Here is a 16,353-nt window from a genome sequence, read left to right as displayed (position 1 = left end):
AGGGTAAGGACTTAGGATAGAATCTTCTCTTGCGGGGAGAGTAAGTCTGGGGAATGGGCTGAATTAGAGAAATGCAGGGCCTGAACCACTGTATTTTGCCTGTAACGCTTTTACTTTCATGGTATTTTCTATTATTTTTTCCTTGTTGTCTAAATAACCACGACAGCATCATTTTATCTTAAAAACTGTTGGGAGGCTCCACTTGAGAAGGAACTCTGGTGGAACAAACCTCTCCCCTGTTTTCTCCTTAGCTACGTGTTGGATTAAACACTCAAATGGTGGTTAGGGGAAGGTAGAAAGGGTGGGGAAGGAGGAGACAGGCCGGGCCCTGGAGGCTAAACTACCCTGCCTCTTCGGTTTCAGAGGTTTATGTTGTAATCCACTGGATTTCTGGCTGTGTAACCACTTCCCATGGAGCATGATAATTACGAGAGTGTGCTCTGGGGCTAAAGTGCCTCTTTTTCAATGGGGGAATGACCGGCAGTGCGACCTTGGGCAAATAAATGTTCCTTTCTGGACCTCAGCATACCCATCTGTAAAGAGGGACTGCAACAGCCCTCATAGAACTGTTGTGAGCACTGAACGAACTAAATTATATGAGGTGCTTAGAACAGTGCCTGGTACACAGATAATCTTAAAGAGATGGCTGGCAATGATCATCATTATTTATGTTATATAGAATGTAAGTCAGGGATCAGCAACAATTACAGTTCTCATTGATTGGGCATTTATTATTTGACAGTCAGCATGCTTCTCGCTTTGCCTTCGTTATCTCATATATTATTCTCAACCACCTTATAAGTTAATATGCCACTTCTACAGACAGAAAAACTGAGGCTCAGAGAGGGTAACTAACCTGGCTCAACTTGCTCCAGAACAGGGGTGGTGCAGCGAGCCCACCATACCCAGTCTTGCACCACTTTGATGAGGAAGATAGGATCCTGGTTCCTTTTACGTTCCACTCAGAGTTCTTTGTTTTCTTTATGGCTGTGTTGGTAGACTCTTTTTAGAACCATGTGGTCAGTCTAGAAGTATGATCGGCTCTTTAAAAACCTCCTAGCAGTTATATTAATAAACATGGCTTAGATACGTGCCAGAGAATTGGCCACCAACACCAAAGAACAGCCAAAAGAAAACTACCAACATAATTTGTGCTTGAACTGTCAACAAACGTGTCTGGGGCTCATGATGAGCTTGATTTGCTCCCAGAGACGTGGATGGTGATGCCACTCAGGGGAGAAAGTTTATTCTCAGTCTTCAACTGTGCAATCTTGAGCCCCCATGGGGGCTCAAGAATCCTACTTCAGAGGAGCAGAAGTGACAGATTCAACATGACATCTGTGACACAACATGGCCCAAGAGCTAAGAGCAGGGCTTGCTATCCAACGTACCGGGCTACGAAGTCTGCTTTGGTCACTTCTAGCTCGGTGAACACAGCCAAAGGCCTGTTTCTCTGAATCCCAGTTTCACTAACCCGTGAGACGGGGATGTGAATACTTACATTTCCCAATCTCCCTGCAGCCGTTGTGTGACTATTAATTGAAATAAAGAACACAACGCAAGCAATACACTATATTATTATGCATGGTTACCACCCAACGTTAGCTATTACCCTTTAGGCCTAGATATCAGTATATACTTAATGCTTTGTTTTTGGAAAGGGGTCATTACTTCCCCGAAGGTTTTTTCAGTGAATGTGTCCTGATGCAAAGGGTATAAAAAAGAAGAAGAAATTCAGAGAGGGAAGAGACACTGTTCAGAGAGCTAATGAGACAAGCAGTGGGCTGAGTGTGGGATGCAACTTCAATAGCACTCCCTGTATTCTGTGCTATCTTGGTCACCTCCCAAGCTCTAAAGGACCCTGCACATTTGGAGAGAGAATGTTAGTCTGGGAAGTGAGAGAAGATGGCTTCTTGGATGGGGAATAGGGTGGTCCTGTCTCTCCCTCCAGACGAAGATTAACAATGACTTAATTCCAGAAAAATTGTCAGCAAGTAAAATAAATACACTAATTGCTCTGGGCAAATTGTATGTTAATGTATCTAGGCGTTGTTTCCAATCCGACCCTTAGAGATACATTTAATCAATCTAGATGGATGAGTCATCCTGTTCTTAATTAATCTTTTCGGACATTTATGGAGAAAAGGCAAACTCTTTACGAAGACCTTATAAATGTGTTTGAGGTTAGTATGGATTTTTATTTATGTGCATAGCACGAGAGGCCGTTACTTCTAAATGATGGCTTATTTTGAATGTTCTCAGACTTTCAAAGTGTTTTATTTCCATCCTTGGGGAGAGAATCAGGGGTGAGTTGAAAGGAAACACATGATGGCTATTTCCTTGGCATGAACTAGGTAATCTTTCTGGAAAGGACATGTTTGTTTGGATTTTATAGCCCTGCAAGCAGAGATTGGCAGAAAGACATGGGGGCACTTACTCTTCCAGAGGCCTTTGTTGGGAAATGGGGTCACATTCAGAGATGGGTCTCAGCTGGGGTGACCCCCAGAAATCATCGCCATCACAAAAGCCTTTCCCTGGAACCTAGAGGCTGGCTCTTGCAACAAACACCAAGCAGCACCCAAGGGCCCTTGTTATGGGCTTTTTTTCTGTTGGACATTGTTGGGGATCAGCCATTCCCTGGGACTCAGGAAGTTCGGTTCTGATGCTATTTGCTGTAGGGATTTGACTTAAACTGGAGTCAGTTCTTCTAGGACACAAGCTATGTGTGTCTGTGTATTGCAGAGAATGCCATCCTTACTTGGTCCTCTGGCTCCTTTTGTCCACCAGAATTTTGGACCCTAGGATCAATTATTTTTGCTACTTTTGTGGTCCAAACATTAGCTTTTGGTGTTCTTTTGTATTGAGCACCTACACCATAGCAGGCGCTGTGCTGATATAGCAGGCGTTGGGACTACAGTGATATATACTATAGACCAAGAGCTTATATTCTACAGGTTTAGAATACATCAGAATTCCAGGTATTGATAAATGCCATGAAAAAAATGAAACAAGGTGCTCAGATAAGGATGACATCTTTGAGAGGCAGGAATCATTCCAGGGAGGCTGGAGGAGAGTGGACCAGGCAGGAGGTAGGTTGAAATGTGGCCAAAAATATGGGCAGGGACCAGATGACACTGAGTCTCAAGAGACACAGTAAGGAGTCTGGATTTAACCCAAATCACAGTGGGAAACTATTGAAGGGTTTTAAGCAGGGAACTGACATGATCTGATTTAGGTTTTCAGAGATCTCTATGGCAGTTGTGCAGAGCCTTTCTATTCCAAGCATGGTCCATAAGTGGACCGGCTGCCTGAGCATTAGCGTCTGGGAGCTGGTTAGAAAGCTAGAGTCTTGGGTCCCACCCAGGTCCTTTGAAGCAGCATCTGCATTTTTAACAAGATTCCTAGTTTGACTGTATGGAGGTTCCTCAAAAAACTAGAAATAGAATTGCCATATGATCCAGCAATCCCACTCCTGGGCATATACCCATACAAAACTATAATTTGAAAAGGTACATGCACCCCAATGTTCATAGCAGCACCATTTACAATAGCCAAGACATGGAAACAACCTAAATGTCCATCGACAGAGGAATGGATAACGAAGATGTGGTAGATATATACAAGGGAATATTTCTCAACCATAAAAAAGGAACAAAATAATGCCATTTGCAGTAACATGGATGGACCTAGAGATTATCATACTAAGCAAAGGAAGTCCAAGAAAGACAAATATCATATTGATATCACTTACAGGTGGAGTCTAAAATATGACACAAATCAATATATCTACAAAACAAAAACAGACTCACAGATATAGAGAACAGACTTGTGGCTGCCAAGGCGGGGGATGTTGAGGAGGGAAGGAACAGGAGTTTGGGATTAGCAGAGGCAAACTAGTATACACAGGAATGGATAAACAACAAGGTCCTACTGTACAGCACAGGGAAACATATTCAGTATTCTGTGACAAACCATAATGGAAAAGAATATGAAAAAGAATATATATATACACAATATATATTATATATACATAATATATATTAGATATATAGAATATATATATAAAAAACAGAGTCACCTGACTAGACAGAATAAATTAACATACTATAAATCAACTATACTTCAATAAAATTTAAAAATCCACACCCCCCCCAAAAAAAGGTCCCTAGTTTGAAAAGTGTTTTTGCAGAGAATGGATGGAAAAAGTCAAGAAAGAATTATTTTACAAGCCACCCAACCTTGGTGTCTTCTCAGGTATAGGAGGTGAGTTGTTCTAGACAGATCTCCAAGGGCCAACCCAAGCTTGCTTTGAAATTCTACTTCTGATTGAATGCTTTCACATACATTTTAATTTGTTCTCTTATTTCTCTAGTTCTTAGGTAACTCTCCTTCTTGCCTTGTACCCAGAGGCTGAACTGTCCATCTTCTTGTTTTTGTTTTTTGGTGTTTTGCTTGTCTGTTAATTCTGTAACTACCTAGCCCTCAAGAAATGACCACCATTTCTATTATAATTCCAAATGGCAGTTGCATGAAATACCCATATCTTAATAGAACTGGATCCTGTTACAAGGTTGGTATAAGGTTGACGTCCATATTTGTAGTCTAGCCATTACTACTATCAGGGTCTTAGTGAATGCTGTTGGCATGCGTGTCAATTAGGATTAAGTTTGCCTTAAATGAATAAATTTAAAACAATGGCTTATAGATAGTTTATTCTCTCTCATGTCAACATCAGTATGGGGTTATTATGAAGGTTCTATTCCATGAAAACCTCAGGAACCCAGGCTTGTTCTATCTTATATTTCCACTATGTATGGCCTCTTTTCCAAGATCACCTCATGGTCCAATATGGCTGCTTTACCACCGGCCAACACGATAAAATTTTAGCCATCAGGAAAGAAGAAATAAAGAAGATGGAGCAAAGGGAGCACAGCAGCAGACTTTTCAGGAAGATTCTTAAAGCTGCCACGTGATACTCACATTTACAGAGTATTGGCCAGAATTTAGACACATGGCCCCAACTCTGATAAGTATAGTCTTTGTTGTGGATGGTCAGATACCCAGTTTATAATCAGAGGTCTCTTTCTACAGAGAAAGGGGAAAGCATGAAGGAACAACGAGCAGTTCCTAATACAGCATGTTTCAAGGAATGTAATTTGACATATCTAAATATATAACGGTACCTCCCCACTAAATTTAATCTAGGCTGAATAGTTTGTACCATCATCATATCGTTACAGTATCTTGCAATTCTTTCCACTTTTCTTTCCAAAGAAAAAGAGGTGTCTGATTTAGCAAGAATGCATTTCTGCATTCAAAGTGGAAATGCGAGGATAAACCTCACCCACTTGAAATAAGATAAAAGAAGTTCACTGAATAGAGGGAAATATGCAGATTTGATTCTATTAACAGAAGTATCTGTTCCGGAATGGGGTCTCCATGCGACAAAGGTGCTCCTCCCTTATCCTAGAGTGTTTCTGACAACTCCAGATGGCAACGTTAGGACCAAAGGATTGGAAAGGATGCAAACACTAGACTTTCCGAGGACTCTGTTCCCTAATTTCAAACCTGGAAAAGATATGTTTAAAATATTTCAGTGCACTGGCTGGGAGGACAGGCAGTGGAGTCAGCTAGGCAGAGCTGAGAAATGGCGATTCTACTTACAAATGGGTTACTGTAGGGCAAATAATTGCGGACCTCAGTATATATGCTAGTTAAGTGGTTAAGAGAACATGTGATCAATCGAGAGTTCACTGAAAATTAAATGAGACATTACATGTAAAGCTCTTAGCACAGAGCCTTGTTTATTGTGAATACTCAAAAATGTTGGGTATGCCAAGTTCAAACCAGATTACAGATAAAAAAAGGTATCTGTATTTTTTTTTCAAGGGATCTTTAGGACTATCCTTGAATCATATGTGTAATATTATTTGTTTATTCACTTATTGGTTCATTCATTAATTCAACAAATATTCCACTCCTACTATGTGCCAGGTCCTAGTAGGTACAATTTGCTGGAAGGGGCAGGAAACATATAAAGATGAATAAAGCAATTTCTGTCCTAAAAGGAGCTCACTGCTTAGTGGAAGAGAAAAAAACTAAGCGAGTAATTATGTTCCAGTGAGAAAAATGAGAAATGTAAAGGTTATTAAAATGAAAAGAGAGAGTTAGAATCACTAGTATCAAATCTGTGGCATTTCCTTGATGCATTAAGACATCCTTTATCATCAGCTTTTTAAATGGAGGCAAAGAAAAAAGAAATCTTATATTAAATGTACGTCATAATTCTAAGACCTTTCTTAGTTTCAGAAACATGAATATGTCAAGAAAAATGAAAGCTTGTCTAAAAATTGAGGAGAATAGTCATTGGGGATAGTAAATTACTTGGATTTGTTAGACGGCCACCATTGGGTTGGTTTACTAGTTGCAGGCCTGTGGACTAGAGCTACAGAGGGGAAATAACAGCTGGGAAAGTTCTTTCCATCAGATGGGACTCATTCCCAACTCATTTATATGGCAGAGTCTGGATGCCAAGGAGGATGAACATCAAATTTTGGAGTGTAGGGCTGTTTTGAGCTTCCCATGCCTGGAAGCTAACTTGTTTCTTATCTTCCTCCATTGGCCTGTAGACCATCATGGCCATGGCAGGAACCCTTGGACTCTGCTAAGAGGATGGGGTGTTATAAAGTCTTTACACCTTTTCTAAGAAGCTATGACTGAGAACTAGGCATTGATGTATGTCCCTGAAAAATTCATCATGGTACCACATGCAACTTGCAGCTTTCCAGTGCTCTTAAGACCACAACTTTTAATACGGCCTAAAAGACTTATGTGATCTAATCCTCATCCTCTTGAGCCACTTCAATACAGGAGAGCAATTCCATGGTCATTTTTAGTGTCTGTGTGCCCGATGTCTATGCCATGTTTTACCATTCTTACCCTATTTTACTTTCTCTGGCTTTTTTCTCAGGTCCTTATACTCAACTCGTTTCCACTTCCTATGGGATCTTTGCACATGTCTAGAAGGTTCTTTCCTTCTACTCTCTGTCTAGATTATTTGGATCTCATCTCAAGAGCTTCATATCTTCCTGAAGCCTTATCTAATCGTCCCCTTTAGCAGGGAATAGCTGGTGCTTACTCTGCAGTTAACATCTCAAGGCGTGTGTGTGTGTGTGTGTGTGTGTGTGTGTGTGTGTGTGTGTGTGCGCGTGCGCGTGTGCGTTTCACGACAAGACTTAGAGATAGTCATTTCCTGCTCATGTCTCCTATTGATTCTTTTTCTTGGAAATTCTTGAGTATTTCTCTATCTCTGCTCCAAGTTGTTTCTTCCTTCTAGGTCACCCCGTTCAGAAGCTCTTTTAGACATCTTGTTCCCTTCAAGAATTGGGTAGGTGATGAGAGGAAGAATAATATTGATAATAATAGCAGCTGACATTTATGGCCTTATGTGTCAGCCTTGTCTGCAGGTGACCATCATGCATGGGGCAAATGACTCCCCACCCTACACACTGCTAACAAGGAGCTTCTGTATCCTAACAGAAATCTCCCTGCTTGGACTATCTCGATTCTTGCAGCCAGGGGAATGCCTGTTCAAATTGGCCAGACAGGGTTTCCTAGCCCATCACCATGGTAAGGGGAAGAGGATTACTCTGCCTGTCATTGAGTTGGGGCTCACTGCTAAAGCTAAGAGTGAAGCAAATCTGATGCTATGGCTGCTACCCAATGGGAGATGGGTGTGATCGATGATAAGGACACAAAAACCAAATCCACTGCAGCCATGCTCTTCTCAGGCATCCCATTAACCAAACCTAGTGGGGAAGTTTGCTCTCCACACTGCTTAGATCTGAGATTGGTGCTTATCTCAGACTTTGAGAATAAGCAGATTAACACTTTTTACCTTAGGATCTTTTATTCTCAGCTACAGTGTTTGCAGGGACTAAAATCCTAAACTCCACTAATTCCTAGTACTAATCTCTAACAAAGTAAGGATACCATAGGGTGAGTAAACATACTATTAAGTTTATTGAACTGCAGTTAGCACTCCATCTAGAAGGCCTCTCACAGTAAGATGACTGATTAGATTTATCAGCTGCTTTTAAGAACCAATCACTTATAGCCTGCAGATATCTGAAACTCTGCTTACTCACACCTACTCTAAGGACTAGTTTTCAAGGATGGCTCAATCTCATCCTGCCAACTATTGGATTAGAAAAGTGAGGGTCTTTGTTCGTTCGTTTTAAGTTAAGAATACCACTAAAAGGGATCCACATATGCAGAGAAGGTACGAGTCCTGTAACATGCATCATATTCACCTGGGCTTGTTAAACACAAATTGCTGGCCTCCACTCCCATAATTTCTGATTTATTAGGTCAAGAGTGGGGCCTAGGCATTTGCATTTCTGACAAGTTCAGCTGTGCTGCTGCTGCAGGGACCAGGCTTTGAGAACCAGTGTACGATCATGATCCCACTTGAAAACTGGGGATAGAGACTAGAATTTGTCCAAAGCTTACCACATTCCCTTTTGAAAGTAGGACCCTAAATTTGTAAACACCTTTATCAGTTCAATCCAGGAGAGCAATTCCATGAGCATTCTTATGTCTATGTACCCAAGTGTTTTCTTTATCGTGCCTGTGTTAGAACCTAAAAATGCCCCCTCCTTCCTTTAACAATTGGAAACTCTCCTCTGACCCCCCACCTAATGTCCAGTTAACCATGGCTGGATTGAAGACCTCAGTTTGGGAACGGACCAAGCTCCCCGGGGATCCTGATAATCATTCTGGCAGCATCTGATGAGCAGAGCAGTCTACAGCTCGGCTGGCACATTGCTAATGCCTCTCAGAGTGTTATGGCATTTAAACCTCACCCCACCCCTGGGGATTGGTATTAATATTACTCCTATCTTCTGGGGAGGGAACAGAGCCTGAGAAGAGGTTAAGCAGCTTCCCCTCCTTACCAAACAAAAATTCAGTCCAGGCCAGTCTGACCCCAAGCCCAAGCTCTCAATGACCCAGTTATGTCTGTTAGAGGAAACGACAAGAGAAAAGTAAACTGGCAGTTCTTTCTACCATGATCGGAGAAGCCCTCTTCTTCCCGCTCAGATTCCAACCCTATGCACCAAGATTCCCCCCTAATCTAAAGAAAACAGTGAAAGGGCTGTGATTCCTGAATACCCACTAATCAGAGAGAAGCAAAAATCCCTACCGCAGCACATTACTATTCATACCAGCATCGCTAGAGAGAAGTCACACCATTCATTACTTTGATGGGTGCTGGAGGGAGGATAGGAATGAGATCAGCCCCAAACGGATCCAGAAATTACTGGCAAATACAGCTGTGGAGGTTGTGTTTGGTACTTTCTTCAACCTTTGACAGAGAATAAATAGCATATGACAGTAAGCAGTTATCTGTTCGAATATGCAACTCAGAAAGTCTTACCAAAGGACAAATGAAGTCAATCAGGAATAGAGAAGGGAGATAAGGAAGGGTGAGTGCTGTATTTCTCTGCTGCTCAGACTTAGCCATGACTGTGTCATATTTCTCATCCCTGAAAAGACTGCCACTCAAATTATTTCTAAACTTCTGACCCCAGGTTTGTTCCTAGGCCGTGAAAAAAACTAGCTTTGTCTATATGCATTGGTGAAAGGTAAGTTTTTGTTCCTACTTTCAGATAACACTAGACATCGGCAAGACAATGAGCTAAAAACTGAACCTTGGCTAAAAGAGTGTTTATAAATAGTTGGGCTGGAATGACAAGAGCTTGGTGGTTTTTCTCTACATTTGCTCCCGTAGAAGGCTGTGTGTTTAGATTTGCTCTGCAACCTGCCAGGCAGTTTGGTGTGGGTTTGGATCTGACTCCCATGTCTTTTGTATTTATTATTTTAGAATCACTGGCCCCAATAAGTCTTCCCATTCAACGTGGGATTCCAGTCAATGGCAAAGCACCTTAAATCTGTCTGCAGTTTGAGGACAGACTGGCCCAAAAAGCCTTTATAATAACCCTGGGTGGGCATCCATTGAAGGGCTCACTGTCATGTTTATTTACTCAGTTCAAAGGTAGGAGGTTGCCCGCCAGCTCTGGGAGTGAGTACAGATGCTGTGGTGAAGAGCAGTTGAAAGCTAGTGCAAGCTAAATGGTTGGGCTTGGAGGAAGCCGGCTGGAGCCATAACCCAGCCGAGGTCAGGGAGAAGTGCCATTATTATTTCATTAACATTATTATCATAACTATTATTTCCCAAATTACCTTTTAATGGGTCCAATGTACCTTCGAGTCTGTAACTAAGACACAGATCACTTATCTTCTGTTCTGCAGTCATTAGCAGTGTCCAAGGCAGATTGCAGCCCTTGTAGCTGTAAATCCAGGTCTCAACCTTCTCCAAGGGTTACTCTGCTCTCATTTATGCGTCTGCTTGGGGTTCACCTTTAAACTTTGCTGCATCGAGTGTAAAGCAGCAGTTGGTGTTATTATGTATTCAGGTGGCTGATAGCTTTTACGTTCACTATGGAGACCTTAAAATATATTTTTTCAATGTCATTTTGATATATAGGTGGTTCCAGTATGCTGACACAGAAGGTACAAAGACTCCACAGAAATTCCTTATAATACCACGAAGGGAGTTGGATTTTTCTCCCTTGCCTTTTGCTCTTGGACTTGGGTTTTTCTTCGACAGATGCTGCCTGGAATAATTTTGAGTATTAGAGGAGGATGGAAGTAAAATACCTGATGCATAGTCCATCACCAATACATTTTAGATGGCTTTCCACTCTCACAGTTCAGCTGTGTTTTCGATTCTTCTGATCTTAGAAGGATTAGCATCATTCTATATTCATGCAATGAGTTTAGAGTGAGAAGGAGAGTTAATATATACCAAATTCCCACAATTAATGGGTAGACTTCCTTTCATTTGCCAATTTAAAAATATGACACCTAGAGCCCACTAGATTGGGAGTTTCTTGAGGTCAAGTGCTGTCCCACACCCATTTCTGTGTCCTTGTCACCTAGCAGAGTGCTTGGCCCAGAGAAGGGGTATATCCAATGACTGTTGAATTAAGCTGCCCCATTTCTGCATAGTTTTAAGTACTTTAGTAAGTGCAGAATGATATAATAAGATACAATCACTGAGTGTTAGAAAGGATATTGTTTTAAAGATGGGGAAGCACGTATGGAGAGGTGATGTGGCTTAAGGTCACAGAGTCAGAGCTATGAGGACTGGCTTCAGGTCACACTGACCCAGTATGAGGCTCTGCCCGCCACAACCTTCATGTATAGCCAACAGTATTTTTAAAGGTAACATATTACCCTTAAAAGTCACACATTAGCCAAATGTTTACATTCTAACCCCCAGTATCCCAGAATATGACCTTATTTGGAGATAGGGTCTTTACAGAGGCAATAAAGTTAAAATGAGGTCACTGTGGGGGGAGCCCTAATCCATTATGACTGGTATCCTTATAAGAGGAGAAATCTGAACACAGAGACATGCATGGAGGGAAGATGATATGAGCAGACCTAGCAAGAAGATGGTCGTCTACAAGCCAAGGAGAGAGGCCTGGAAGAGATCCTTCGCTCACAGCTCTCAGAAGGAGCCCACCCTGCCAACCTTGATTTTGGATTCCTAGTCTCCAGAACTGTGCGACAGTTCATTTCTGTTGTTTAAGCCACGCAGTCTGTGGTACTCTGTTACGGCAGCCGTAGCAAACTAAAAGAGATTTTGGCATTAGTTTTTTAGGGCTGCGTAAAAATATGCCATAGACTGGGTGGCTGAAACAACGGAAATGTACTATCGCACGGTTCCGGAGACTACGAGTCCAAAATCAAGATGTCAGCAGGCTGGTTTCTTCCAAGGGCTTAGAGGGAAGGATCTATTCCAGGTTTCTCTCCTTGGCCTACTGATGGCTGTCTTCATGTTCAAATGGTGTTCTCCCTGTGTCTACATGTCTTATCCCTTTGTAAGTTATGAAATAAGGAGTGCTGTTTCATTTTCTCTCTCTCCTTAGGCACACGTCTAAGGCAATATGAGGCCTTCTCAGGTTTGCCTCTCTGCACTTTCACAATCTTTCATTTTTTATGCAAAGTTTACAACATCGTTTTTACTCCCTATTTCCCTGGCTCAGTTTCTTCCCTTCTCTCCTTACTCACTTCTGAAGCCTGCCCCAGGCCTCTTTCATCCAATTCTTTCTCCCCAAGTCCCATCTCCACCTCCTACGCATTGGTTTTCTATTGCTGTTTAACAAAATACCACCAACTTAAGTGCCTTAACATTCGTTAGCTCACAGTTCTATAGATCAGAAGTCTCAGAGAGGTCCTCTGCTTAGGGTCTCACCAGGCTGAAATCAAGGTATTAGCCAGACTGGGGTCTTATCTGGAGACTCTGGAAAGAATCTACTTCCTAGATTTTCCAGTTGTTGGCAGATTCCAGTTTTTTCACCTGTGGGACCAAGGTCACCTTTTTTTTTCGCTGGTTTTCATCTGGGGATTTGCTCTCAGCTCCTAGAGGGCTCTCCCAGGCCCTTTCTGTATGGCCTTCTCCAACTTCAAAGCCAGCAACAGAATTTCTCTCTTGCATCCAATCCTGTTCACACTTTGAATTTATGTGATGACCCTTCTGCCACCAGCTGATGAAAACTCTCTGCTTTTGAAGAACTCATGTAAGTGGGTTATGTCTTTTCAGATAATTTCCCTATTTCAAGGTCAATTGATTAGTAAGCTTAATCACATCTACAAAATCCCTTTTACCATGTAATCATGGGAGTAATACTAGGGGGTAAAGATCATGGGGGCAGCTTAGAATTTTCCTACCACACCCTGCTATTCAGTCTAAGGAGAAACAGTGGATAAGAGACAAATAAAACTTAATGGTTTCATCCATTGGTCAGCAATGGGCACATTCCAAAGTAAGGCGGCATTTGAAATCTAATGACGAAGTTAGAAAAAAAGTGTTCATGTGAGGAAGGCCATATTCTTTGATCCAAGTTATCTATCAATCACAATTTTATCATTTATAAAGGGCCTTCTACGGCTCAGTCACTTTTGAAGGTGGTGGTGCATTGCTGGCATTATTTTGAGTGTTAACAATGATTCTCCAAATTGGGTTGCACCAAGGAGGAAACTGGGACACTGAGGTTGATAACATGCACAGGTGCTAGCGACAGAGCCAAAATTCAAACCCATGTGTGGACAGTGCAAATCCTGTGTTCTTTCTAGGACCACATGCTTCCCTCTTGCCAGGAAAGCCCACAGACCATGTGTGAGATTATCTAGGTATGGGATAGCATTGTAAATCCAGCCTGCCTAATACAGTGATTCAGAGCATGTTCTTGTACAATTAAGGTGATTCCGTAGAAGCCACCAAGAAACAGGCACCCTAGAATCTGGAATTGGGGAGATTATATCTTCTTATGAAAGTATGCTGAAGTGAAGAGGACTGATGATGGTAAAAAATGAGATTCAGAATATCATTCTGGGCCAATCTATCTCCCTTTCCCTGGGGGAAGAATGTTCTAGTTTTTAGACAGAAAAGGCTTTGGAAAACAGAAATGTCATTAAATAAGCTATACTAAGGCTCTATAGCAATGCTCTCTTTGATGTCCAATTCTCTTACAAGAACTCTGATTTATCATTTGGTGTGTATCCTTCAATAAGCTGTTTTGTCTAGAAAATTAAACTTAGATCTAATATAAGATGCTTTCTCCCTTCTTTCATCTCTTCTTTGTTAAGTCAGTCAATAAACATATAGTGAGCACCAACTATGTTCCAGAAATTTGTTAGGCATCAAAGATAGGACATTATCCCCGTCCTCCAAGAGCTTCCAGGAATTCAAACGATTGCTGTTCCTACTTTGCACCAGGTGACAAGCAAAGCAAGAAAATAAGGTGAAGTGGACTAGTGGTGGCATTCTGAAGGACGGATGGAACCAGTGGAATTGGGCAGGCAAAGAGTGTCTTTGAGAATTATTTCCAAGGTGTAATCCAGTGCCGTCCAATAGAACTTCCTATGATGAAAGAAGTGTTCTAGACCTGCACTGCCCAAGATGGGAAACAGTAGCCACATATGGCTCTTGAGCACTTAAAATGTGATTAGTGTGACTGAGGAACTGAGTTTTAAATTTTACTTAATTTTAATTACTTTAAATATAGTTCCATGTAGCCAGTGGACAGGGGAGAAAACATATACATATCTGAAGCTCTTCATTCTATCAGCTGTTTTGAAACCTTTACTACTCTCTTACTTCTTGGCTTCTAAATGTATTTTATCCAATATCTGAGTTATTTCCTCATGTAAATTAATCTTCTGAGATTAGTTTCTGGTATCAATGTAAACAAACTGCAAACCAAACAATTATTCGAGGTGCAATCACAAAGCAAAACAATATATTTTTAAACAAGCTGAAAGAGGTTATCAGTCGAGGAAGCATACCAAGGAATGGAAAATAATTAGCTGGACCACATTATTTTAATCCCATGTCTGGGTGTTCTAAGCAGACTCATCTCCTGTCATTTGGAGAAAGTTGCCAACATTTACCCTTCTGTCCTCTGAGGAAACATGCCAAATATGCTTTCATTTCATCCTGTTTAGACAGTTAGTTGTTTTAAAGCCCTTTTCTTGATGTTATTAACAGATTTCTACTGAGATGCCAGCTGCGATGAGAAGTGTCTATCTGTCACTTGTACGTTGCTTCAACCCTGGTTCACTTACATGGCTTGGCAATCAGATTCTTAATAACTTTAAGCTGTTCCATTCCAACAAAAAACTCTATGGAACTTCAGTGTGAGCATTTTTTCGGGCAAGTTTGCCTCTTCTGTTCTTAGCCTCCGCCATGCCTGCCATGCCACTCTTAATAGGCTATGGAAGCTTTATGGGCTTTTGACCATTCTGCCTCTCTCTGGGCATTCAGATGCCAAAGATATCAGACATATGTTTCCATTTCTTTCAGCCAGTAGCTTGTCTTTGCCAGCTGCTTTATTAAACGGGTGTACATCATTGGGAAGGAGCCCTCCGATTTTCTGGCATGATAAGAGGGACTATATATTGAGGCTGTTGTTGCAGATGCCAGCCACCATCCTCTCAAATTCAGCAGCCTAATAAGAATGTGTCCTTTGGGCATGGCAAGAACGCCAGCACACAGCACCTTCTCTCTCGGGGTCAAAGGAACAATAGTTGAGCCTAACGAGGATTTTTGAAAGGGCTGTGGGCTCTCCAATGCCATTTTCAAGAAACTTTTTAGAAATACTCATGGAACATGGAATTTTAGAAAATATTAAATATAGGAATGGGCAATGAAGATAAGGATATATATCTCCTAGGACCTAGCTATACCATTTTCAGGCGTCGATCATGGAGAAATAGTTACCTGTGTGCCCAAAGAGGCACATTCAAGAAAGATAAATGTCAACATGCGAGATTTGCAAAAGAATTAAAACCATCTCAATGTTCATTTATAGGGAGATTGATTAAGTTAATTATAGGACATCCCTATAATGGAGTCATTTGAAAGGATGGCACAGATTTCTAAGTGCTGATGTTGAATGATATTTAAGATGAATTAAGGGGGAAAAAGCAAGGTGCACAACAGTATGTTTAGCTTGCTTGTATTTGTGTTCTCAAAAGTCTCATTTATACCACGAAAACCCGATACCCACATAAATGCCTGTGTATACAAACAAAAATTTCGAAGACCACTCAAGAAACTATGAAAAAGTGGTTATTTGAAGGAGATAGATTTGTTGTATTCTGTATTCCATCTGTATTGTGATTTTTTGAAACCAGGACCATGTGTTAATTTTTCCAGTAAAAAATTACTTAACAGGAACATAATGAGAATCATCTCTAAGCCCACTCACTACTCAGAAAATGTGTTAGCATTTTGGAGTATATTCTTCTGGGCTTTACTTTAGCTCATATATGGCATATGTCAGATAATGTAGCCCAGCCATTTTGTCATTTGTTTTTTTCCCCAATAAAAATCTCTCATGTTAATAGAACACCTCTATCTTTTGTTTTGTTTTAATAAACTTTGTTGACAGTAAAACACAAACCCAATTTATAAAAAGCACCCATTTTAAGTGCATCATGTTTTGACAAACAGCTGCATAGAACTGCTCCTTACTAAACAGTGATCAGTCATAGAGACTAATTCAGGGATAGGTTAATGAACCAAGTCAGTCCAAATGAGGCCATTCCTGGAATTTCTGGTGGAAATACCATACTTCATTGCCAGTTCCACACAGATGGATGTTTAGGATGTTTCAAATGTTGAACTGTTATAAATAAGGCTGAGATAAATGAATATTTTTTTTAGCCAAGTCATTGCACACATCCTTAATTACAGTATTTTCTTAGTATGAGATCCTAGAA

General features: G+C 41.0%; 1 long non-coding RNA gene across 1 annotated transcript in view; it reads left to right on the top strand.

Annotated features, from left to right (window-relative positions):
* Window positions 1-16,353, top strand: part of LOC136794975 (uncharacterized) — a 113,548-nt gene that overhangs the window by 53,112 nt on the left and 44,083 nt on the right. The gene's annotated exons all lie outside the window — the stretch shown is intronic.

This window comes from Kogia breviceps, chromosome 10 (genome assembly GCF_026419965.1).
Source record: "Kogia breviceps isolate mKogBre1 chromosome 10, mKogBre1 haplotype 1, whole genome shotgun sequence".
In the NCBI taxonomy this organism is placed as follows: domain Eukaryota; kingdom Metazoa; phylum Chordata; class Mammalia; order Artiodactyla; family Physeteridae; genus Kogia; species Kogia breviceps.
Note: the sequence above shows the minus strand (reverse complement) of the source record. Positions and strands in the feature narration are given on the sequence as shown.